Here is a 27,117-nt window from a genome sequence, read left to right on the forward strand (position 1 = left end):
AAAACAGTAGATGATGCTGAGAGATGGGAGGACAGAACACAGAAACACAGGTGGCTGGAAATTCACATCCAAGTAAGTTATACGAAAAAAGTGCATTCCCCAAACATCAGTGCTTCTTGCAGAGGAGGTGTTCATTTTGCCTTTGATAAATGTACCAGGCCTAATATATTGCAAGTGAAAAGAAATTTACATTTTCCTTTCCCTGCCAGATGCCTTGGCTCAGGACTCTGTTTCTTGTGGTGAAAAGCATTTCTTCTAAGTTGTCCTGAAAAGGGGGACATTTTTCTTATCCCAACAGAGTAGCTTAGAGTCTAGCTGTTACCCTGAGACCATTGAGGAACATGTATGAATACTACAGGACACTCTGGAACCAATGGGGTTACATCAAGAAACCCAATATTATATTCTGTTTCTTTTAAGTAAAAATATTGTTTGACTTCTGTTTTGTTGACAAGGACTTAGACCAGACCACCCACCTGGGCAAGGTTACCATGAAAGCGAGATCAGACGTGACAAAGTTTAAAGCCCATCTGTTCCTCACCTGCTGTTTTTCAGGAGTTAAGTTTAGTTTTCCCCTTGTTGACTTCTTTCTAATAACCTTTACCCCTTGGCTATCCTGCTTCTACAGGTGACATGACAATTATTGGCCTAAAGGGAGATGAGCTCCTGGCATCATTTCCTTGTAGCATATTGTGGTCCTCAACCTACCTACAAAGATTCAACTGAAAGTCTCAGCTGGGTGAGTGTCTATTATTCATCTGCATAAACAGTGAGAGCTTAAGACTCAAGTGGGTGGTGGCATGACGCAACATTTTCTCAGTGGAATGTTAGAAGAATTGCTTCTCGTAATCACAGTCTAATTATCACTGAATCACTGCTAACAGCAGAACAGTTTTCAAGATAAAATACAAATTTACTCTTATGAGTACATACATTTATAGATTTGTGGAAAGACCTTTGTATTTTCATGTTGTTGTATTTGAGTTGGAATTTAATAAATTAGCTATATGACACCTTATTTTATTCATTGATGTAAAATTTTATATTTTAAAACAAATATAAGCCAATTGAGAGATTATTTAGTTTTCTTTGTTCTTTTAGTTTGGAGAATCATTAACGTGTTTATAATATTTTAGGATTGCTTAAAATTGTGTTATCTGAATATATTAGATATTTACTGTACTTTATAATAATTATTATTAGAAATCATAAAGATCCTTTTCATTGTTTTATAAAATTTTTAATAGTTTTTTTCTGATTACCACATAACTATCTAAGAATGTCACATTTTGCTATTTATTAAATCTTTACAGAGTTAAAATCTTACCTGAATGGGGACTTGCAATATTTATCATAACTTAAAATATTGTCTTAAATTAATTAAGTTTTATTACTGTGTTTTATAAACCAACCAAACTTATAAAGTTGTTTTTATATTTCTTTAGGTGAGATTGCTTAGTGATAAGAGAGTAATAATTTACAAAAATATTAAGGATATAGTATTTCCTTTTCAAACAGGGTCTTCTCGTATTGTATCCCTATCACTTCTAAGTTCTGATTTTAGTTTTCCCTCCCTCCCTCCCTCTCTCCCATCCTTCCTTCCTCTCTTTCTCTCTCTCTTTCTCTCTATATAGTCATCTCACTTTGTCACCCAGGCTGGAGTGCAATGGCATGGTGCTGGCTGACTACAACCTCCACCTCCATGCCTGGCTAATTCTTTTGTATTTTTAGTAGAGACTGGGTTTCACCATGTCCACCAGGCTCCTCTGGAAATTCTCACCTCAAGTAATCTGCCTGCTTCAGCCTCCCAAAGTGCTGGGATTACAGGAGTGAGGTACCATGCCTGGCTAAGTTTATAATCTAGTTAAAACATGTATTCATAAATATAACTAGTAAATGTCAAGTCAGTTGTTGAAATTAGTAAGTTAGCTATTTCTGCAGAAATAGTGTTCTTTGTGTCTGTGTTTCTTTCTTTTTTGTCTTTCTTTTTTTTTTTTTTTTTTTTTTTTTTTTTTTTTTTTTTTTTTTTTGAGACGGACTTGCTCTGTTGCCCAGCCTGGAGTGCAGTGGGGCAATCTCGGCTCACTACAAGCTCTGCCTCCCGGGTTCACACCATTCTCCTGCCTCAGCCTCCTGAGTAGCTGGGACTACAGGCACCCGCCACTACGCCTGGCTAATTTTTTTGTATGTTTTTAGTAGATACGGGGTTTTGCTGTGTTAGCCAAGATGATCTCCTGACCTCATGATCCGCCCACCTCAGCCTCCCAAAGTGCTGGGATTACAGGCGTGAGCCACCATGCCCGGCCGTGTCAGTGTTTCTTTAAAATGAAAGACAGGATGAAATTAGGGTAGAATAAATACACAAAATAATGCTGATAGAGATTGTGACCCACAAGCTCAGAAGCATCTTAAAAACATAATCAATAGTAAACCTGTATGTCCTTGAACTTCAGATTATTTTAATTTGTCTTAAAATTATTCATAACAAACTCTACATTTCATGCATTCATAAGGGAGAAAGTCGGAAGGGAGGGACCTCTACTGATCTTGATCAGTGTACCTGAGGTACAGAGGACACAGATGTCTTTCCTCCCAAACTGAATTTTAGATACAGCCTCATCTTCACATTAGAGTGATGCCCAGAGATATAATAGACCAAAAACTCACAAGCTTTAAAAAATAAAAATGCTATATTTTATTTTGCTCACATATACTCTTCATCCTAGAGATTAAAACACACAGACACCCCCCCCCCCACACACACACACTACTTGGCAGATTTTTAAAATTTCCCCAATTTGTAGCCCATGGCATGGCTTGTGACCAAGCCCCTCAAGTGTTTTTTTGTCTCCTGTTTCTTCAGTGACACTTTCATAGTCTTATTTTTTTGCTCAGGGACCTGAGAAGTAATTGTCTTGAGATCATAAAAATTTATGTTAGCAAACATCCTAGCTGCATCCAACAGTAAGTTAAATTGCCAAACAAATTGAAATGTACTTAATCTATTCAGTTATTATTTTATACCTATCATAATTGGGGTTTTCTTGGCATTTCTGCATTTCACATTTTTTTCATGTAATAATCTAGGTTGAAAAGTGTTTTTTTTCTACAATGCCTAGCTCTATTTTAAAGGTTTCAACTATTGCCACTAAATCATCCACCCCCATCACTTGTCACTTGCAATTCTCATAACCACTTTGTCAGTGACCAGTCATAAGTCTTAAGTGCCATTCATAGAATATGATAAAATTGGTAATGACCATGAAGCTATCAAAACAATAATAAAACAAGTGCATTATTTTATTTCATTATTTAGGCTATATGTAACTTTAATCTAAATCAGGTACAGTGTAAAATTCTGTAGATCAATTGCTATTTTAAGTATCTCTGTCAATTAGACATTATTATAAAAATAAGGAAATAGACTTTATTTAACTTTATTTTCTCCAAGATATAATATCTTTTTTTTTTTTTTTTTTCAGAGAACAGTCTTTCACTCTGTCACCCAGGTAGCCAGGTAGGAGTGCAGAGGTATGATTATAGCTAACTACAGCCACAGTTTAATGAGCTTAAGTGATTCACCTGCTTCATTCTCTTTAGGAACTAGGACTGTAGGCTTGTGTCACCACACCCAGTTAATTTAAATTTTTTTTAAAAAGTAGAGAAAGGAAGTCACTATTTTGACTCGGCTGGACTTGAACTCCTGGTTTCAAGCTATCCTTTTATTTCAGTTTCTAGAAGTGCTAGGATTGCAGCCATAAGTCACTTTGCACAGCCAAAAATAGAATATTATTCTATGCATAATAGTACTTGGGTCCTTGTGTATGGCTAATGTCTTTTAAAACTGTCTTCTTTAGACATATGATCTAAATTTGCAAATTTTGTAATCACTCTTTTATTCTTAGTCCATTTAATGGTGTTATCTTCCCCATCACTGTGTGTGTGTGTGTGTGTGTGTATGTAAACTTGCACTGTTTAGAAGATAAATCAAGTATAATGAGAATGTACTTGACCTGTCTTGTCAGTCTTTGAGATTGCTCAGGGTCTTTATTCTCAGCCCAAGCAATATCTGGTTGCCACATCTCATAGTGAGATCTCACATGTTCATCTCAATTTATATTTTTAGTATATTATTCAGGAAGCAATTTTCTTTTACATTCTGACCAAATCATATGGCCTGTATAAATTTTTTTCTATTCTGTGTCCCTCAGCCCTGTAACATGTTATTTCAAATTTTGTGATAATTTTATGGTAGATGTGGCAGATTTACCAAATTAAAATACAGAATACACACTTAAGCTTAAAATTAGAATAAACAACAGAAAACTTTTTTATACAGCTATGCAATATTTGCATATTTTTCTGTAGTATGTGTAAGCAATTCTTTGAAGATATTTACACAAAATCATTATCCATTATTTACCTAAAATTCAAATTGAACTAAATGTTTTATACTTAATTATTTAACCCTAGTCTGTGAAAATCACTGTTCTTTCCTCTAGACTCAGGACTAATGTCCTCAACATCCTCATTAGATAAAAAAATTGATAATTTAACAGACAAACTCTTTTGTAGTAGGTAGTAGTTATTTAAAAATGTGCAGGATGTATTAAAATATGTGACCTGGACACAACATTGGGCAAATAAAAAGTATTAGAATTCTTATCTTTTTTTTTTTTTTTTTTTTTTGTAATTTTATTATTTGTTTCTGGGACATGACTTGCAATACACACAGTATATTTGTAAAGTGATTGTTATATATTTACTAAATAATTATTTATATATTAGTAGTTCAAGTACAACTATTGTTTTGTTGGTACTGAACTGTTGTACTTTAAATGGAGAGATTATTGTGCCTTTAATCTGACATAATATGGGAGCTTCTCGATCTAACATGAAAGCAAAACCTAAATTTGTTGAAGGCACCAGTATATATTGGTGGCAATTGTCTGCTGTTTGGTTCTGGACATTGACATAAATGTTTACATGTACTAGATTATGCATTGGGAGATAAAACAACAATGATTATATCAACTACAAAATTTCTAGTCTGTAAATGCATCCACATCAGTTGATATTAGAGCAGTGTTCTAACTTAGATGTGAATTTCTCAGTATAATCTAAAAATGTTGTCAAATTATCTTCATTGTCTTACATATATTACATTTATAAGTTGGTATAATTGTAAGTGACCTTGAAATCATAACTTAACATTTTTATCTTGAAGTTTGAGTAATTTATTTGCTAATTTAATGTGTGTGTGTGTGTGTGTGTGTGTGTGTGTGTGTGTGTGTGTTATAAAGGTAAATTATTCTAAGCCCTGGATTAACTTAATTGGATACAATAATAGTGCCTATATCCAGGGACAGTAACAAGAGAAAGCAATTGCAAAAGTATTTCATAAATTTATAAAGTGTTCTGATACAGAGATATTCTCTTTAAGATACAGCAAATTATCTTCAGTATTAAAGACCTTAGTATTTTTCAAGGGCATGAAAGGATATCTCTGTAATAACTGAAGTCTCAACAAGGATCAACAAGTTATCATTTTAATGCAATTTATTTTATGTTAAAAGGCAGAGAATGGTAGTGTAGGTCATTTTAATATTGAGAGCTGGATTTTAGCAATCTTCTTTTCTTCTTCTTCTTTTTTTTTTTTTTTTTTGAGACAGGTTCTAACTCTTGTCACTCAGTCTGGAGTGCAGTGGCGTGATCTCAGCTCATTGTAACCTTTGCCCTTCAGGTTCAAATGATTCTCATGCCTCAGCCTCCCGAGTAGCTGGGATTAGAGGCACATGCCACCATTCCTGGCTGATTTTTGTGTTTTTAGTAGAGATAGGGTTTTGTCATGTTGGCCAGGCTGGTCTTGAACTCTTGACCTCAAATGATCTGCCCACCTCAGCCTTCCAGAGTGCTGAGATTACAGGCATGAGCTACCGTGCTGGTTGCAATTTTCTTCCATGATATAAAAGTTTACAGGCCAGGTGCTGTAGCTCATGCCTGTAATCCCAGCACTTTGGGAGGCCAAGGCAGGCGGATCACCTGAGGTCAGTAGTTTGAGAACAGCCTGACCAATATGGTGAAACCCTGTCTCTACTAAAAATACAAGGCTTAGCCTGGCATGGTGGTGGGCACCTATAATCCTAGGTACATGGGAGGCTGAGGTGCGAGAATCACGTGAACCTGGGAGGTGGAGGTTGCAGTGAGCTGGAGGTTGCAGTGAGCTGAGATTGTGTCACTGCACTCCAGCCTGGGCAGCAGAGTGAGACTCTGTCTCAAAAAAAAAAAGTTTACATAAGGGTTCTCTGGGATGGAAACACAAGGTGGACAGAGCCAGGATTATTTAAATAAAATACAGTCAATAGGAGTTGTGATAAATGAAATAATGCCCCACAAAAGTGCCCATGTCTTGACGCCTGGGTTCTAGGAATATATTATGGTACATGACAAAGACGAATAGAGGCTGCAGATACAATCAAGGGTGATAAATCAGTTGACTCTAAAATAAGGAGATTAATTTGAATTACGAGTTTGGTGTCTACAACCATACCAACCTGAATGCATCTGATCTTATCTGAGTTGAGTGTGAGCCTAAGGTAATCACAGAAGTTCTTAAATGTGAAAGAGAGGCTGAGAAAATTTATGCTGTGATGTGAGAGTCAGTCAGATTTTTTTTCAAAAAAATTGAATTATGTATACACATAAATATTCTTGGAATATATATATATTTGTACACTATATATAGTGTATAAAATAATGCTGAGACCATTTTTGAAAATTTATGTACTAGAATTAATGAATAAAGAATTTTATGAGATTAAAACATGTTAGTGATGATTTTGAACATACCATAATGACATTTGTGATGTAAAGTCTTATTTTGAGATACTCAAAATATGTTTCTCTTCCTCAGTTTAGATTATTACATTTCACTTATGTTTTCATTAAAGAATACCTCTTTTTTCCAAGCTGGCATTGGAATCTCAACCATCAGCTTCCTCATTCTTCCACGTCTTCATACTTCTTTTGTAATGCAGGCCTAAGCCCACTGACCTGACCATTTATCACTTGGCCCTCAACCACATAGTGATGCTCCTTACTATGGTGTCATTGTTTTCTCCAGGTCGGTTTGAGTCACTGTATTTTCAGAATAACTTCAAGTGTAACGTATTTTTCTACCTAAACAAGATGATAAGTTTCTTCATCTGCACCGCCTGCCTCCTGAGTGTTCTGCAGGCCAGTGAGTGTTCTATCAGCCCCAGCAGCTCTTGGTTGGTGAGGTTTAACCATAAATCCACCATTTTCACTTGCCATTTCTTCTTCTTTTTATGTTTTTTCTAGTTTTTTTTTCAGTAGTAATCTCATCTTGTACACTATAGCTTCTTCCAGTGTGACCCTGAGCATTCTTCTGCGTCTCAGTAAATACTATTCACTTTTCCACCATGAACTCAATCATCAGAAGACTGTTTCTTACTCTGTCATTATCCAGAAATGTTTTGTTTATAGGAATAATGCTGCTTTCAAGTGCATACCTGGTGGTTCTTTTGTTCAGGCACCAGAAGAAATTCCGGTACTTTCACAGCACCCGCCTCTCCCCAAGACCTTCCCCAGAGAAAAGTGCCACTCTGACCATCTTGCTCCTAGTGAGTTTCTTTGTGGTCATCTACTGGGTTGATTTCATCGTCTCATTTACCTCAGCCTTGCTATGGTCATATGACCCTGTTGTCCTGGGTGTCCAGAGGCTTGTGGGCAATGTATATGCCACTGTCAGTCCTTCAGTGCTACCCAGATGTGATAAAAAGATAATCAGTGTGACGGAAACTGAGACAGAAAGTTACCAAGTTATTTTTATTAAAAACAGATTATTCTGTCACCACTTAATTTAAGTAGTACAGAAGTTGCCATCTAATTTAACTTAAATATATGAACTTACAGTTTAAATGTGTCTAAATACTTTTGAAATTAATGCTGTCAGTTCTCTCGTTTTTAGTTTAATATATATGATAGATAATTCCCATATGTTTACAAGTGTCTGTTTTTCATTTCTTTCTGAGGTATAATAATAAGAATATCTGGTAATAAACTTTCTTTGTCTTCATATTTTGAAAATGTTTTCTTTTATCTTTATCTATTAACAATATTTGACTAAATATTAAATACTTATACTCAACATTTACTTATCTTTGTTCTGGGTTCTATAAAGGCTGTATGGATGGTGCCTACAAATTTATGGCTTACCTCTGTTTTTTATCTCCTACTTTTAATATTTTTCTTTGTTTTTTAAATTTTATTTATTTATTTTTTGAGACATAGCTTTGCTTTGTCACCCAGGCTAGAGTGTAGTGGCACGATCTCGGCTCGCTGCAACCTCCGCCTCCTAGGTTCAAGCGATTCTTCTGCTTCAGCCTCCCGAGTAGCTGGGATTACAGGTGCCCACCACCACACCTGGCTAATTTTTGTATTTTTAGTAGAGACGGGGTTTCACCATCTTGGCCATGCTGGTCTCAAACTCCTGAGTGCAGTGTGAATCACGTACCTGGCCTTAATTGGTAAAATGCATTCATTCCTCTCTATTCTGTAGATAATAATTGATTGTAGATTCAAATGTGCAAAATACAACTGGAAAACTTGCAGAAGTCACCAGGGGTTATTTTTTGATAAAGAATAGGCAGTTTTTGATATAAGGAAAAGAGAAAAGAAGAAACTAACAAATTCAAATATATTAAAATTAGAGAGTTAAAAGACAAAAAACTGACACAAAAATCTGCAATACATACAATATTAAAATATTAATGTGCACAGTAAAATAAATGAATAAGTAATTTACCATATATGAAAGAGGATTCATCTCCTTGGTAAATAGAATACTCAAAATACCATATAGATAATATTTAACATTTATTACAAAGCTAAATATTAGTCAATTAGACAATTCCAAGTGTTAATGACCACAGCTAACAATTACACATGAATAATGGAAGAGCCTGTGGATACCCTTTATTCCAATTAATGTGATTTGGAATTTACCACAATCCTCAGTCTAGTAATTTTTCTATACTGTCCAGAATGTTTATTGTGCATTTAAATTTGGAGACTGAAGAAAATGATAGGAGCAGTATTTTTTTCTGAGAGCAAGAAATTAACTTCAAAAGCTCACTGAAGTGGACAACTGAACAGTGCATTGCCTTAGACACTAATGTGTAAAACAAATTGAGGCAAGGACAACACTGATAAACATTTTCATTTTAATTCCATTGATATTCATAACATAAATAGTACATGTTTAAGGTGGTGAATATGATGGTTACCCTGATTTGATCATTATACAATGTATGCATGTATGAAAATTTTACATTGTACACCATAAATATGTAAATTACTATTTGTCAATCAAAAGTAAAATTGAACAAAGGTACCAAACAAAAATAAAATAATAGAATTATATACTGGGACAAAGTAAATAAATTAAACCTGATTGAATGTTGGAAGCTCCAGCTACAACCTTTTCTTCTCTCACCCCGTACATTTCACATACTTTGAAGTACACTTGCCTTTCCTTGGAATCATTAGTAAAGATTAAGGAGATGCCTGCTTGGCTGCTTAAGCATGTAACAACACCCAAAGAATAATGAAAACTGTTCACAGTTTATGGCATGAAGGAAAATAATTAGCTTGAATTATTTTAATTAACTCAGTGTTGAAGCCCTATTTCTTCTGTCTCCCGTATGTGAGGTAAAAATTTTGAGGAACGTATTAGTATTACAGGTATCATTTAAGGGGGAATAAAATAGAGAGGTCTGTGCAGTTGAATTATAACTCACATATTTCTGGCTTAGCGTGTAAGGAGATGGAAGTGGAATGTCTTTGTTTTTGGCAGGAGCCTCTCAGAATAAATGCAATGGGTTAACAAGGCAAGAGAACTTCAGGAAGCTACTTTCTTCTCCCTTTCCTCAGAATGGGCTGTGACTCATCAGGGCTTCTTCTGTCACATGCCCCTTCTCTTTGCAATTGATGTCACAAAGCTCTGCTGACACTCTCTGTGACAGAGCTGTTTGGAACTCATCTTGTGTCCCCATTCTGAGCTGCTAGCTTCCATCTCCCCACCCAGGGAGCAGCTCCTATGGCCGATCCCCAAGGATGCCCTTGGCTTCTGTCCCCCCTGATAGCCCCAGACAGAGGAGACAGAAATTTGAGGTGGGACTTGAGCTTCTTCTAGAGTGAGTCTGTTCCATAAGGGCTACACCTCAGCCTGGAAGACGTGCCCAGAATGCCTGTCACCAAACGTTCAAAGACCCTGTGAGGTACATCCTGTAGACTGAGGTGAAGCCCTTTTAGCCCAGACTTTCTTCTTGAAGGTATTTACCACAGTCCATGACACATAATAGTGCTCAATTAATAGCATGTTTTCTCTTTTCCTGCCAGGGAGTCACAAAAAATCAGCTACAGGGAGAAAGTGTAAAAGAGAGAGAGGCAAAAGTGTATTACTGAAGTGAGGGTCAGGAATGTTTGTGCATGAGGCTGATTGGAGTGAAGATCTAAAAAAAGAAAGTATGAATTTTTCTGGATTAGTTCCCCCATTTCACCATGGTAGCATCTTCTATAAATGACTGCTTCCCTGAAAGCTTTTCCCCCAGAAGGCACTGGTGTGTTATTTCTTTATCAGCTTTTAAAAAAATAGGCCAGGGATGGTGGCCCACAACCTGTAATTATTTTGGGAGGCGAAGGCAGGTGAATCGCTTGAGCTCAGGAATTCAAGACCAGCCTGGGCAAGATAGCGAGACCCTGTAACTACAAAAAAACAAAAATAAAAATTAGGTGTGGTGCCATGCCTCTGTAGTCCCAGCTACTTAGGAGGCTGAGGTGGGAAGGTCACTTGGGCCAGGGAGGTTGAGGCTGCAGTGAGCTGAGATTCGACCACTGCATTCCATCCTGGGTGACAGAGTAAGACCCTGTCTCAAAAAAAAAAAAATTTCTGGGGTTTTGTTTTGTGTCTTTTTTTTTTTAAGCAACTGGTATTTTCAAGCTAAAATGAAAAGTATTATGGAAAACTAATGTATTCATAGGAAAAGAGTTGTGCACATAATTTATTTGTTATAAGATGTAAATGTTATGTTCTAGAAACTTTTTGATTTGTAAAATTTTCCCTCTCAAGAAAGTTTTTTTTTTTTTTTTTTTTATGTCTTATAAAGACCCCCCTGAATTAACGTGTGATAATTCTGTTGTTGGAGTGAGCATAATGTTGCATATAACATGCTTTTTGGGGCATTATCTTAGCCTACTTTGCACAACAGAGATACCAAGGGTTGGTCTTATGAAGCTGAGGCTGTTTTTGCATTGTGATTTCAAAGATGCTGAAAATACTGATTTTCTAATACCCAAAATTACACTAAATATATAAGAGACTTGGGCTTTTAAGTCTTGAAAACTTTTCATCCTGAGTTTCTGTTACAATCTAAGATGAAAAGCAGATGCCTTCCAGAATCCTAACAGGGGTTGCTGCCAGCCAACTGAATGACTTGTTGGAGGAAGGACTTATACTGCTGGGACTGAGGGACAGGCTGATAGGCTGACTGGCTTCAGCGGGGACCTTCCACAGGTGACCCTGGTTCATAATCTGAGGCTTTGTCTACACGGTTTCATTAGTGTGTAGCCGTGGAGTACTTAATCTTAAAAACCAAATGAAAAAAATGAATTAAGAGAGTTATCACTGTTATCACTATATAACCATGTATAATATTTTATAATAAGGTCCCCTAGCAAACTACTAAAACTGGTCCAAAGGGATATTTAAAAAGGGATAATGAAAGTATTTCCACTAGAGCCCTGTTCATGGCAGAAATGCAGACACTGCCCATGACCTCACCACACAAACTTCCCTCATGTGTGGAGAGAGACCAACGGGCCCTCTGGTCCCCCTGGCTTGCGTTCATTATGCCGACTTCAGTATGGAGTCTCCCTGTAGGGGTCACTGGAGAAGCTGAGGTAGTGGTGACCCAATGGAACTGATGACTTTTGGGATGCATCTGGATCAGCCAGCCTGTGGTGAGTGGATGGAGCTGGGGAGGGCAGCAGATTGGGTGAGGCCAGAAGTAGGGACTCACCTGGGACCTCTCAGCAGAGAAGCTTTGGTCAGTCCCAAAGCTCTGGAGCACCCTCTAGAGACCCAGCTCCCTGCTGGCTTGGTCAGCACCAGCTCACAATGCCTGGGAAGGGAGGAGAGATGAGGCTCACTAGCCACAGAAAAACAAGCAGTAAGTTTTTAAAGGACTCCAGCTCTTTCTCTTTCTCAGGGGGAGCTGGGTTTTCTTACATAGAACTGAGTTTCTGCTTACATACACTTGAATTTCTTTTAATTTCTTTTAATTCCTGTTCCACCTTGCCTGTTGGTCATGTTATGCCCAGACCGTTTATTCCCCGAAGAAGACCACCAGAGTCCAGAGTCAAAGCCAAGCCGGGCGAGAGGATCTTTAATGCAAGTTTCGACTTGCGTCCCTCCGTTCTACAAATACAAGGAGCGGCCTCGAACAATGCATGTGCTTTGCCTTTTATAGTTGCCTAATGTAAACAGGACTTGTAAGTTGCAGGAGGAACGAGGGAATTCTCTAGGTTACAGCTTTTACAATTGGTTAACAGTTTAAGTTTAGTACATTTAGCGAGTTTTTTATTGGTTCCCACGCTCTCACAAGACGGGCCTGTGTTCTTATCGGGGACTTTCCAAGGTGGCTGCTTTCTAAAGCTTTGGTGGATATTATGGTAGGTCTTTGGTACTATGGTGGGGAACATAGATTGGGTGGGATGAGCCCAGGAAGTTGAGAGACATATGGAGGCGGAGACATATGGTGGGATGTGTTTATACTGCGGCTCAGGAAGTTGGAGGAGATATACTGGCCCAAGCACGCGGGTAATTGAGAACAGAAAAAGAACAAAGACAGGGACCTTCACAATGCTTGTCATACAAGCGCCTGGAATCTATAGGATAACATAATCGGTTAGGTCCGTGGGGTCACTTTTTACCTAGGCTCAAGGCGGCCGCCTGGGCTGTCTGCCTGTGTATTTCATTTGATCTGTTTCAGTCACAGAGTTGGGGGAGTACATTCTCAGCAGGGACCAGGATTGGGGACCATGGGGATCCCTGGAGGGAGGGGCATCGCTGTGTGACATCGCTTGCTACACGCGGGAGTAGTAGTCTCTCAACCCCTTTTGGCAAGCAGCCAGGCTACAATCCCAAACTGGGACTGGAAGTTGTGCTGTGAGGTAGGAGCAGCACTGTGCCCTCCTCGCCTGGTGTGTTGGGAGAAGTAGTCTCTACAATTCCAGCATGCACTGGTTCCAGCACGCACTGGTGTTGGCATGCACCGGGATTGTGGTGTTATTGGGGGTCCTGCGGGTAGCATCTGTCCCAGTGTGCATCTGAGTTGGTATGCACCCGGGTCGGGGGAGTCTCTGGGGATCATGGGGGGTCGTACGGTTGCCTTGAGGGAGGGGCAACATGTTGCTCCTCTTGCCAGGCATGCTGAGAGTAGTAATCTTTTTTGGTTGCTTGTTTTGTTTTGAGAAAGAGTCTCACTCTGTCACCCAGGCTGGAGTGCAGTGGCACAATGCACCATCTCGGCTCTCCGCTCACTGCAACCTCTGCAAACCTCCCCCTCCCGGGTTCAAGCGATTCTCCTAACACAGCCTTCTGCACTGGGATTACAGGCATGCACCACCACGCCCAACTAATTTTTGTATTTTTACAAATGGGGTTTCACCATGTTAAGCAGGCTGGTCTCAGACTCCTGACTTCGTGACTCCTGATCTGGTGATCCGTCCGCCTCTGCCTCACAAAGTGCTGGGATTGTAGGCCTGAGCCACCGCCCGGGCCAAGAGTAGCAATCTTTTAACCGCTATTGGTTGTTGGTAGCCTGCCTTCTAGACTACAATCCCAGCATGCACCGGGATTTGGGGTGGTGCCCTTAACTTGTGGGAGGGGCAGCGTGGTGCCCTCCTCCCCTCTCTTTTGGCCTTTAGTCACAGGGAAGCGAGACTACAATCGCAGCATACGCCGGGATTGGGGGTGGTGCAGATATTTTGAGGGAAGCACAGAGCTTTATCCTCCTGGCCCGGCATGCAGGAAATAGTAGTCTCTTAACCCCTTTTGCCTGTTGGTCGGAGGGAAGCTGGACCACATTCCTAGCATGCCTGGACAGTGAGCATTTCTGGAGGGAGGGGCAGTGCAGTGTGTTCCTCGCAGGGCATGCAGGGAGTCGTAGTTTCTTAACCATTTCTGGCCTTGGGTCTCAGGGCCACCGACTGTAGTCCCAGCATGAGCAGGGGTGGTGTGCTGCCCAGGTGGGACCGGTAAGAAGGCAGCCTGGACCTCTCCGCTTCCAAAGCAATGTCAGTCACCGATTCTGTGTCACCCCTGGCTAAGGGGAGTAAGTCCGGAGAGAGACTTGAGGGACAATGAGCAAGATTTGATGCTACAAAGAGCACTTCACTTCTGCTCAGTCATCCTCACCTCTCCTCTGGCTGCTTAGCTCAGTTTCCTCTCCCACCCGCACCCCTGGGGTCTTTCCGTGACCTGGAGCCAGACGGAGTTCAGCTGACCATGGGAACTCATGGCATGGAGGGGAGGGTGCTGGATGGCTGAGGGACCCAGTGCCCAGGGGCATCCCACCCACTGTGGATAAAGGCCCTTACATTAGGTGGCAAGGAGGCCAGTTGACAGTTACAGCCTCTCTCACCTGAGTTCCAGACCAGGAATCAAGCCCAGTCAAGCAGCCCTGGGGTGAGGGTGTGATGCAGGGAGCCCCGAGCCAGCCCAAACCCTGATTAGACATCCCAGGAACACCCATGCCCCAGGCTGGACACATTCCTTGCTCTACAATTAGCAGCCTGCAGGGGTATCCTCCGTGTCAGAAAGAGTGGGCCATATAGGACCCTCAAGGAGTCCAGGGACCCAGGTTCATGAGGCCCAGCCTTGCAAGGACCAGATGGGCTGCGGGCTGTTTCCTTTCAGTCAGATCTGTGGGGTTTCCCCAGGAGGGCCCCTTGCCTGGAGCGAGTGAGACTCATACCCAGGCCTCTGTGAGCATCCCTCAGCACAAAGGCGCTCTCCAAGGGGGATGGGCTGGCCCTCCCAGGACCAGCAGCCCAGCTTCAGAAGCCCATGGGTCATCACAAACCTCACCTGGCTGGCATGTTCCTGAGGCTATGGCCAGTAGTCTGTGGGGAGTTCCACAGAACCCAGGGCAGTAGGCTGCTCTCTGGGGCCCCAGGGGATCAAGGTCTGGCCAGCCTGTCCCTGGCTCAAGACACATGCCTGGGAATTGGGGTTTTCTCTTCTGCTCTTTGCATCTCCTGGGTAAACCAATAGTTATCCTCCTTCATGCAAAAAAGCACTTGTGAGGGTGACCTTTCCAGGAAACCACAGCCCATGTCACCCCTGCCAAGCTCTGAACTTGTCCATGGGCAGGCCAAATGGCGAATTCTCCCAAAAGCGGCTGAACTGAGACTCTGGCTGGAGAGAGCAGAGGGCAGCAGCACAATGGACAGTTTCTCAGACCTCAGGCCCGTTCCACAGCAGCTTCAGAAAGCAGGCAACTCTTTGGGCTTGGTGAGGCGTGATGCCCAGGAAAGACCCCCTCCCTGAGCAGGCACCAGAGAAAGACCAGCCTCTTCCCCATCCACCCCAGGTCTCAGCCTCCCGGCTGGCTGATACACAGGAGAGGCTAGGAAATGGGAACAGAAGAAGCAAAGGGCTGGGTAGGTGCTGCTTGGGATTCATGGAGGTTTGGGCTAAATGATAGGGCTGCCCCTCCTGGGCTGGAGGCAGTGTCCTCTTTGGGAACCAAGAAACTCTAGTCTTGAGATGGGCCAGTGCTGCCCAAGATTGTGAGTCTGAACTCTGACAGAAGACGCCAGGAAGTAACCGCATCCCCAGGCTGTGGTGCAGGGAGCCTGGCCTGAGAGCTGCCCAGTGCACTGAGGATGCACCTGGAGTCTTTCTTCCTGATGGCCCCACAGCCATTCACAGGGTCTGACCATCTAGCCTGCCACTCTCTGCTTACTGACCACCCACCCTTCCTGTTGCTTCACTTCCCTAACCTGTGTGCCCTCGAAGCCATGACTGTCTCTTTAGGCACTCTAGTTCTTCTGTTATCCTTATTTTGTCAGAAACTCTGAGCAAGAACTCCCCAGATCCATCCACGCACCTGCCTTTCCACTTTTTAACTGGGCTGCTCAGCACTGCTGGTGGACACCAGGGTCAATGAGGGTGACTGAGGGTTTCACAGGCAACTGGGATGGCCCTGTACCCAGTCCCCAGCCTCAGATGGTACTTAGGGTCTTCAGCCAGCAGCTTCCTCCCTCCTGTTGCAGCAGCCCTCACACGGGGAACCTGGCTGTCCTCCTCTCACTGTTCTTTTCTGACTCAGTCTCCCCAGTCTTCCCTCTGGCCATGGTGCTGACCAAGCCAGCAGGGAGCTGGGTCTCTAGAGGGTGCTCCAGAGCTTTGGGATTGACCAAAGCTTCTCTGCTGAGAGGTCCCAGTTGAGTCCCTACTTCTGGCCTCACCCAATCTGCTGCCCTCCCCAGCTCCATCCACTCACCACAGGCTGGCTGATCCAGATACATCCCAAAGTCATCAGTTCCATTGGGTCACCACTACCTTAGCTTCTCCAGTGACCCCTACAGGGAGACTCCATACTGGGCTCCTCCCACCAGATCCCAGATCCCCTCTTAGCATGAGACCCTTGGTCAGATCACCTTGGCTGCAAGCTCTGCTTCCACCTTGCCTTCCCTATGAGATGCCCAAGCCAGGGCCCTGACCATGTTCTCCCTGGGTCACAGCTTTTGCTGCCCCTGTACCCCTCCCTGTGGGGTGGCAGGGCTGGACTATCTTAGCCCTCAGAGACCTTCTGGACAACTGCCCACCAGCCATTCCAAGCAGCCCTTTGTCCTGTGGCTAGACCCTGTAATTCTCTAGGGCAGGCTCCAAAGGACAGGGCTGGTCCCTCAGGCTGGACTCCTCCTCCCTTGTTGACTTGGAGACTGCACTGCTGTCCCCCTTGGAGAGCCCAGGGGCTTAGCCCAGCCATATTTCTGTCTCCACTTGCTCTCTGTGTTCCCACAGTGGGCCACTCAGCTCTGGCCTAACACTGACCTTGGGCTGGATTTGCAGGGCACCTGGGGAGGAGTTCCAATCATGGGAAGGAGGCAGACTTGAGACATGTCCTTCCTCAGAGAGGCCTTTCTCAAAATAAAACCTATCACTGAGATGAGATTGCTGGGGGTGGGGGCTCAGGAGACAGAAGACACACTACAGAATCTGGAGATAATTGGTGATTTTCTAGATTAAAAAATCTTCCTGCCCTATGTCCACTGGCACCCTGGCCTGGCATCCCTGCAATGCAGAGGGGTCAGGGTGAGGGGGGCCAAGCTGTGGAGTGTGGAGGCATGGGGGTGTGTGCAGCCACTCCCTGCCCTGTGTCCCAAGTAGGCCCAGGACCCTCTGACTACAGCACAGAAGGAGTGGTGATTCCCCTGCCGCTTCGAAAGAGCAGCCTGCCCTGTACCCACTCATACTTGGCAATAATGTCCCCTTGATTCTGGGTAAGAGGGTGTCCACATCCTCCTCCATGTCCAACCTGCAAGCAAAAAATAATTTAAATATTACACTACATTCGAGAGCTTCAGAGAACACCCCAAACCAAGGTCCTGCCTGGGTCTCAAATACCAGCAAGATGACCACATTCTCCACCAGGAACAAAAGCCCAGACCCAGTCCTCATCCCCCACCAGGGTCTCTGGAGTCTCTTCCCCTGTCCAAGGGTGTGTTCCTGCCTGAGGGTATGAGAACAGGGGGCCCTGGACAGCAAAGTCTATTGTCTTCAAATGTGCCAAGATGGGCACACAGTTGCTTCAGGAAGATGAACAATGTCCACCTGCCTAGGGGAAAGGTCCTATGATGGGTTGTTCTGGGCACCTGGAGGCAGAGTGGGGTCAAGGACCAGAGACCTCTGTATGATCAGCCACCTGGGATCATTTGGGGACCACAAAAATCCCAGTTACTGAAGAAAACAAGAAATCTCATAACAGCGTTGGTCTACTCAAAACTCACTGCGGCTGGTGAGTCAGCTTAAGAAAACCAGTCGGGTGAGAAAATGTTTGGTTGAGGGGAAATGATCTATTGATTCCAGAGTAGCCTCTGTGCTCGTGGAGATTATGTCTTAGGTAAAGGGACAGCAGATTCCCCAATTCTGGGCTGTCAGTACAGTACTATTTTTAATCTAGAAAATAACCTGGGCTTCATTTGCCCAGGTTACCAGAAAGGAACAAATGAGCTCTAGTGGTGTGGTCCTTGAGAACACCCAGAGAAACTGTTTCTTCAGGGACTACTCAGGGCAGAGGAAGCATGATGCCTCCAGAGGTTGGGACAGAGAGGGCCATGCAGAAAGCCCCTGTTCATGACCAATGGGAAGGGCACCCTTCACCTCCCAGCCATTCCTCTAGGACTATTTTATTGTCCATGAATGTCTGAGGGCAGAGGGCTCCCCACTCCGACTGGGGACCCCACATATCTGGTGGGTCCCACAGTGACCCCAGCTGAAGTCTGAATTGATGAGACCCCCTCTTGCCTGGACCCATGTTAGGGGACAGATTTTTACTGAGGCCAGTGCTCCACCACCACCCATAAAGGCCCCATCCCATGGATCTTCCAGTGACAGGCTCTGCCCCATTGGGGTCCAAAATCCTGGGCAGACTTTGTATCTGGGGCAGGAAGGGTGCAGATAAAACCATACCCCCAAATAGTTACATATATGACTGAATTATTGGGCTTACAGGATAGCATATGAGAACAGAAAAAAAATGTGCTGAAAAGCTGAAACTAAAATTGTGACCCAAAGAGTGAGAAACCACTGACTAACAGGTATTCTTGAGTTTGCAGGATAGCAGATACTAAAGGGAACAACTTTCTGAAATGCTGAACTCCCTCCATTTGTGATATCAAGAAAAAACTAACTGAAAAATGTTGGAGCCAAGGTGGCTGGAGACTGCACAGAACAAGCTTGCAAACATCACAGCCCAAATTTCATTCAAATGTTTTATACTAACTTCCCCTGAATTTGACATACAACCCATGATGTAGCATGAGGAGATGACTGTGCATGCTCAAGGACTTTCCAGACCTTCCCTTTCCTTCCACCAATCACCAATTAATCTCCAAACCCACTTCCTGAACCTTTTCTAGTAAAAATACTGGCTTGAGGCCTACACAGAGAGACAGATATGGACTCCTGTCTTCTTTTGAGTCAAATAACAATAATATCTATTTCTGTCATCTGCCCACTTTTTGATGGAACTATTTTTTCTGCTGATTTGCGTTAGTTCCCCATAGATTCTGGATACTAGTTCTTTGTGAGATTCATAGTTTGCAAATATTTTCTTCCATTCCATGGGTTTTCTGTTTACTCTTTTTTTTTTTTTTTTTTTTGCTATGCAGAAGCTTTTATTTATTTGCATTTGTTTTGGGCTCTTAATCAAGAATTCTTTGTCTAGGCTAATGTTCCGAAGAGTTCCTCCCATTCCCCAGGTCATCTTCTAGAATGTTCGTGATTTCAGGTCTTAGATTTAATTTAAGTCACTGATCTGTCTTGAGTTGATTTGAGTATGAGGTGAGAGATAATAATCCAGTTTCATTCTTCTACATGTGGCTAGCTAGTTTTCCTGGTACCATTTATTAAAGAGAGTCTTGTTTCTTCAATGCATATTCATGTATGCTTTATCAAAGATTAGTTAATTGTAAGTATTTGGCTTATTTCTGGTTTCTCAATTCTGTTTCATTGGCCCATGTGCCTAGTTTTATACCAGTGCCGTGCTGTTTTGGTAACTACAGTCTTGTAGTATAATTTGAAGTGCAGTAATGTATGTGATGCCTCTATATTTGTTCTTTTTGCCTAGAATTGCTTTGGCTGTTCAAGCTCTTTTTTGGTTCCATACGAATTTTAAAATTTTTCTAATTCTGTGAAAAATATTGGTATTTTGATGGGAATTGCACTGAATCCACAGATTGCTTTAGGCAGTATAGTCACTTTCACAGTATTGATTCTTCCAGTCCATGAGCATGAGATGTATTTCTATTTGTGCCCATATGGTTTATTTCAGCAGTGTTTTGTAGTTCTCCTTGTAGAGATATTTTATCTCCTTGGTTAAGTAAAAGCCTAGTTATTTTATTTTATTGCAGCTATTGTAAAAGGGATTAAGTTCTTGATTCCTGTGGGGAAAAGAGAGGTCAGCCTGTTACTGTGTCTATATAGAAAGAAGTAGATTTAAGAGACTCCATTTGGTTCTGTATTTGAGATGCTGTTAATCTGTGACCCTACCCCAACTTTGTCCTTGCAAGAGATATGTGCTGTGGTGACTTAAGTTTTAAAGGATTTTGGGCTATAGAGAATGTGCTTTGTTAAACAAAGTGCCTAAAGGCTGCTTGTGGTTAAAGGTCATCACCATTCTCTAAATCTCAAGTAAGCGAAAAACATTCTGTATTCCTGCCACGTCCCTGCGCAATGACATCTCCGCGTGTGAAACCCATGCTGTGCTTTGTTTACTGAGCAAAAGAGAAAACCGCCTTTTAGGAATAAGGTGGGACTTGCCGGAGCGGTACTGCTAAAAGGTTTATGGAGAAGGTTTATGGAGATGTTTGCATATGCATCTCAAGGCACAGCATTTTCCTTGAACTTATTCAGGTCACCAAGATCTTTATCTATATGTCTTACTGCTGATTTACTCCCTTAACTTTTAGATGGTAAAGATAATTATCAATAAATACTAAGGGAACTCAGAGACCAGGGCTGGTGTGGGTCTTCTGTAAGCTGAGCGCGGGTCCCCTGGGTCCTGCTTTTCTTTCTCTATACTTTGTCTCTGTGTCTTATTTCTTTTCTCAAGTCTCTCGTTCCACCTAACGAGAAACACCCACAGGTGTGGAGGGGCAGGCCATCCCTTCAATTCCGAGCTTGGTGTTGGTACAATGTACGAATATGGTACATTGATTTTGTAACCCGGGAGTTTCCTGAAGATATACAAATGACCAATATACATATGAAAAAATGCTCAACACCACTAATCACCAGGGAAATGCAAACTAAAATCACAAGGAGATACTACCACCTTGCACCTTCTTTAAGAATGGCCATTATCAGAAGTCAAAAAAACAACACATGATGTGGATGTGGTGAAAAGGGAACACTTATACACTGCTGGTAGGAGTGTAAATTAGTGTAACCTCTATGAAAAACAGTATGAACAACTTAAAGTAGATTTACCAACAATCCTTGTACTGGGTATCTACCCAAAGGAATATAAGTCATATGAAAAAGACACATGCACATGTATGTTTATTGCAGCACAATTTATAGTTGCAAAGATAGAGAACCAACCTAAATGCCCATCAACCAATGAGTGGATAAAGAAAATTTGATATACAGGCCGGGTGCGGTGGCTCAAGCCTGTAATCCCAGCACTTTGGGAGGCCGAGTCGGGCAGATCACGAGGTCAGGAGATCGAGACCATCCTGGCTAACATGGTGAAACCCCGTCTCTACTAAAAAATACAAAAGATTAGCCGGGCGAGGTGGCAGGCGCCTGTAGTCCCAGCTACTCGGGAGGCTGAGGCAGGAGAATGGCGTGAACCCGGGAGGCGGAGCTTGCAGTGAGCTGAGATCGCGCCACTGCACTCCAGCCTGGGCGGCAGAGCAAGACTCTGTCTCAAAAAAAAAAAAAGAAAAGAAAATTTGATATACATACACATGGAATACTATTCAGCCATAAAAAGAAATAAAATGTCCTTTGCAGCAACTTGAATGAAGCTGAAGGCCATTATTCTAAGTAAAATAACTCAGGAACGGAAAATCAAATATCATATGTTCTCACTTATAAGTGGGAGCTAAGCTATGAGTATACAAAGGCATATGGTGTGATATAACGGGCTTTGGAGACTCAGAAGGGGAGGGTGGGAGGTGGATGAGAGATTAAAAAAAAAAAACAAAACTACCTATTGGGTACAATGTGTACAACTCAGGTGATGGGTGCACTAAAATCTCAGAATTCAACACTATATAATTCATCCATTTAACCAAAAATCACTTGTACCCTAAATGATATTGAAATAAAAACATTTTAAAACAAAACAAAATTACAACAAAAAAGTTTTTTTTCTAAAAGAAAATTCATTGTCATAGTATTGACTTCAGTGCATAGGATAGCAAGCCCCTTTTGCCCAGTAACACATGTCACTACTGGAGAAACCAAACGCTGAAAATTCAAGAAGAACCTGGGCATCAATATTGCTGACAAGTTATTTACACACTGCCTACATGAGTATTGCAGATAAGTGTTAAAGACAAAGATCCAAGTCAGACTGGGTCAGATCTATCTATCTTATCTATCTTATCTATCTATCTATCTATCTATCTATCTATCTATCTATCTATCAAAGACAAAGATCCAAGTCAGACTGGGTCAGATATATCTATCTTATCTATCTATCTATCTATCTATCTATCTATCTATCTATCTATCTATCTATCTATCTTATCTATCTATCTATCCATCCATCCATCCATCCATCTTTTGAGACTGAGTCTCACCCTGTCTTCCAGGCTGGAGTGCGGTGGCACAATCTTGGCTCATTGCAGCCTCCACCTCCTGGGTTCAAGAGATTCTCCTGCCTTATCCACCCAAGGAGCTGGGATTAAGGCACCCGCAACCACGCCCTGCTAATTTTTTGTATTTTTATTAGAGACGGGGTTTCATCATATTGCCCAGGCTGGTCTCAAACTCCTGACCTTAGGTGATCTGCCTGCCTTGGCCTCCCAAAGTGCTGGTATTACAGGCATAAGCCACCACGCCCAGCCCTTGGTTCAGCTTTATACTTGGTCATTTTAATTCCAATTCTCTCTTGAAATGTAAGTCACTTGTTGCCTTGGTGATTACTCCAAAGGCATTGTGAGCATATGGAACTGGTGACACGTGTTCTTACTTCCCTTTCAGTTACAAAATGAGCTCCAAGTTCTTAGCCATCAAAATCTCACCAACACCTACTACTTTAGTTTCAACTCTGCTCTATATTTCAAGGTGATAACTAAAGGTTGCAAATCACAGAAAGACAAAAATGCTTTAATTAACCAAACAAATGTTATCCCCTGAGGTCATGTAATTTTGTTTTATTTTTTGTATTTTCAGGTCCATAAAGCCTACAACTATTAATAAAATACAGTTCATGATGAGTTAATTTTTATTGAATAGTAAAATAAATACATGTCAAGAGTGGATCTGGCTTCAAGTATAACTGTCGTCAGGGCTGAAGTGTTATAACCAGTGGTCAAGGAGAAATGTCAGTGTATAATCTGACCTCCTACACTGGAATTACACATCAATGATTTAACTGTCTGAAAAGAATTAAAGTCACATAGGGAAATAAATGAAATGGAAGAAAATAGAAAAGATACAAATTAGTTTAAGAAGGAATTAAACCTGGTGTTAAAGACAAATAAAAAATACTGAATAACAATTAGCATAGGTAGAGCAGCACTAAAAGTATGATAGGAAAGAAATGCATTTAAAAATATTAGTGTACGAGTTAAGTTTGTAGATATAGAGATCTGACAAGGAGTTGCTCCTACGTTAAACAAACAAAAAAGCTGGAGAAACTGCAAATAAATGAATGGCTTGTTCTGAGCCCTTTGGAGAACTGAGGTCCAACAACAGGCATGCAGGAGCCTGCAGGTCACACAGGCACCAGGCTTTTAATGTGTACCTGGAAGACCATGGAAACTAGTAAAATTAAAGCAGGACTTTTGAACTAGTCCTGGTGGCTGTGTTTGGGTGGGTGAAGGAGAATGAGAAACCCTGGAGTCTATAGACATAGGGTTTATACTTTTGTGTATAATTTTTCTAGGAACTGTACAAGGCCTGGCAGGAAGAATGGGGTAGAATCCTGAGAATGCTTCCCCCATGGTGCTGATGGGGAGGGACCACCATCCCACCCACCGCTACAACTCTGGAGACACAGCTTTCCCATCTCTCATATAGAACACAAGGCCCGATCTGCAGGGAAAGAGCATCCAATCCTGAGCCAGAGGGAACTGTGAAAAAACTCACTGCAACTGATGGCGGAGAAACAAGGTCAACACCCACATCTCTGCCCAGATACATCTCCCATAAAGAAACGAAAGCGTTAATTTACAGGGCACTGTTGCAGACCCACTTCAACTGGAAGCTAGGAACATGGACAAGGAGCCTCCCTACCACTGAGGGAGGGACGGGAATGTGCTCTTATCCTGGCATTGCCTCTATAGGAGGGGCAGGAAACTCTGAAGGTCAGTCACCCCACACCCCAGTTCACAGTGCTGAGTGGGAGGCTTCCTCAGAACATCAGAGATCTCCTCGTTCCCTCACCCCTGCCACCAGGCTAAGCAGCACGGAATAAAAAGAACAATGGAACATATTATAGCTGGGCCGAGTGCAAGAGACCATCTCTGGTAAGCAGCACAAAGGGAAGGCACAGCAAGCCTGGGCGATATTAGCAAAGTATCATGAGAGGGATTTGAATTTCCTGGTTCCCAGAACATGGCTGCCATAACAAACTCTAATCCCAGCCTACCTCTCAACTATGTGACCACAAACCCCTACCCTAAGGCGTACCTGAGGGAGAACTGCTCATCAATAACCTAAAAACTATATCAATGTCAGTGAGCTGATGAAAATACAAATTAAAAACCTATTTACTCCAATACACTATCCTATAAAATAATACTATTGCTGTCAACAAAAATTAGAAGCCAAGACATCCCATTTTATGTTTATGTGAGATCTTTATTTGTGTCAAATTAAGGTCGGAGTGCGGAGTTCAGGAGACTCGGACCGAGGTGACGCCGGGCATCACCTCTCCTGCCCGCCATGGCAGGAGATCGCCTCCCCCGGGGAAGGCGATCACCATGGCAGGCGACCTGGCGGGCGGCATCTACACCTATATTCCGTTTCCTACCGAGCACGCGAGGACCTAGGAGCGCTCGTCCCCGCCGGGCACTGGGCATGGGGGCCTGTGGGGCACAGTGACAGCCACGGCGTCCTGGGCCTGGACAGCAGCCTCAGCTCTCTGCTCTGCGGCTCCATTTCCGAGGCAGCGTCAGGTTCGGGAAATTCCAATTCCTCCGCACCCAGACGGGGGATGTCCAGGGACTGCTGAACAGCAGGTTCGGGCTGCTGCCTGGCCTGGGCTCCAGCGTGGTCGAGGCCGTGGTGGTCGTCCGTCCTATGGAGACCATCAAAGTGAAGTTCATCCACCGCCAGACCTCCCCAAACCCCAAGAACAGGTAATTCTTCGGGGTTAGGGAGATTGTGCGGGAACAAGGGCTGAGGTGACATACCAGGGCCTCACGGCCGCTGTGCTGAAGCAGGGCTGGAACCAGGCCATTGCTTCTTCATCCTGACCTCCCTGCAGCAACTGGTGCCAAAGGGATAAGCCCACGAACCCGCTGATCACTGGGGTCTTCTGAGCCATTGCGGGGCACAGCCCACGTCTTCGGAAACGCCCCTCTGGACGGGATCCAGACCCATATGCGGGGCCTGGAAGTGCACAAACAGGGGAACAGGGGACTCCAGCTGCAGATCCCGAGGAAAGGGGCTCAAGGCCGTCACAAGGGCACTGTCCCCTGCCAGTCACTGACCAGGTCTGCCTGGATGTGGCCACAGCATTTATCATCTAGGATGAGGTGGTGAAGCCGCTCAACAAAGTGTGGAAGAGGGACTAAGCCCAGAGGGGCTGCAAGGGGACGCTCCAGGCACCTCCAGTGGGGCCCCCACCCTTGTCTCACAGGATTCCAGGGCAGAAGTGCCATAAGGCGCCGTCCCACGTCCCTTGTGCTCTGCAGCCTGCTCTGTGCATTGTGGCATCAAGTCCCTGTGTCCCACAGTGCCATGTCTTCCTTGTGTCTGTGTGTGAAACTACCACTGTGTCCACATGTCTGGCCCAGCCATGGCTGGCTGTCCATCTGGCCTGTGAATCTGTGACCACTTGCCCATGTGCTTACTGTGAGCCTGGGCCTGTGTTTCATGTTCTGTGTCATGTGACACTGTGCCCTGCCTGCCCTGGGGTACTTGTGTTGCCTGGGTCCTTGGGTCTGTAGGTCTGACTGGGCCCCAGTCTGGTGTCTTCCACCCTGCCCTGGCCTACCACAGCTGCCTCCAGGCCTCAGCCTGTTTTCACCGCATTCAAGGGACTGCAACCCCACCTTTGCCCACCATTGTCCTTAACTGGCCCCCTGGGCCTCCCTTGGCCCAGGATAGGGTGGCACCCAGGACTCTCAGGACCACCCTGAAAAGGCAGAATCAACTGAATCCTGTTGAAAAAAGAACTGGAAAAGATGAAGCATGGAAGAAAATAAGGTACAAGGAAAAGGGGTCAGAAGAAATTAGACATCACATAAACTTTGAATATTGGAAATATATGTTAAATGTTTCAGTAAAAACAAATGGAGAAAAGAGAATATCAAAATAATTTTGAGACCAGCCATGGTGGCTCATGCCTGTAATCCCAGCACTTTGGGAGGCCGAGGCAGGTGGATCACTTGAGGTCAGGAGTTCGAGACCAGCCTGGCCAATATTGTGAAACCCCATCTCTATTAAAAATATAAAAATTAGCCGGATGCAGTACCGGGCACCTGTAATCCCAGCTACTTGGGAAGCTGAGGCACAAGAATCACTTGAACCTGGGAGGCAGAGGTCGCAGTGAGTCAAGATTGCACCACTGCACTCCAGCCTGAGCAAAAGAGTGAGACTCTGTCTCAAAAATCCAATAATCTTGAAAGAGCAGGGAACTAAACTGAGAAAGCAAATTTGCAAAAGCGTCAAATACAAATAAATAAAGATAAATTTCATATACAATATGTGAATTAAATATAAAATTAGGCTGAGTTGAGAGAACTAGTGAACTGGATTAGTGAACTGGAATTTTGAGCAGAATGAATATAACAAATAAAAGAGAAAATAATAGCAAAATGAATGTAATTATACATATATATAATGGAATGACAAAAAATAAAGCACAATTATTTCACTTGAATTCATACAAATAATAA

The 27,117-nt window shown here is 43.0% G+C and overlaps 1 long non-coding RNA gene across 1 annotated transcript; it reads left to right on the forward strand.

Moving 5' to 3' along the window:
• LOC108535863 (uncharacterized) lies at positions 1–26,494 on the forward strand. Its single transcript, XR_001887344.1, has 4 exons — positions 1–72; positions 629–739; positions 3,483–3,531; positions 23,937–26,494. It is a non-coding gene; the product is annotated as an uncharacterized LOC108535863 (long non-coding RNA).
• Positions 26,495–27,117: the final 623 nt, after the last annotated feature.

This window comes from Rhinopithecus bieti, unplaced genomic scaffold (genome assembly GCF_001698545.2).
Source record: "Rhinopithecus bieti isolate Rb0 unplaced genomic scaffold, ASM169854v2 scaffold_13550, whole genome shotgun sequence".
Taxonomy (NCBI): domain Eukaryota; kingdom Metazoa; phylum Chordata; class Mammalia; order Primates; family Cercopithecidae; genus Rhinopithecus; species Rhinopithecus bieti.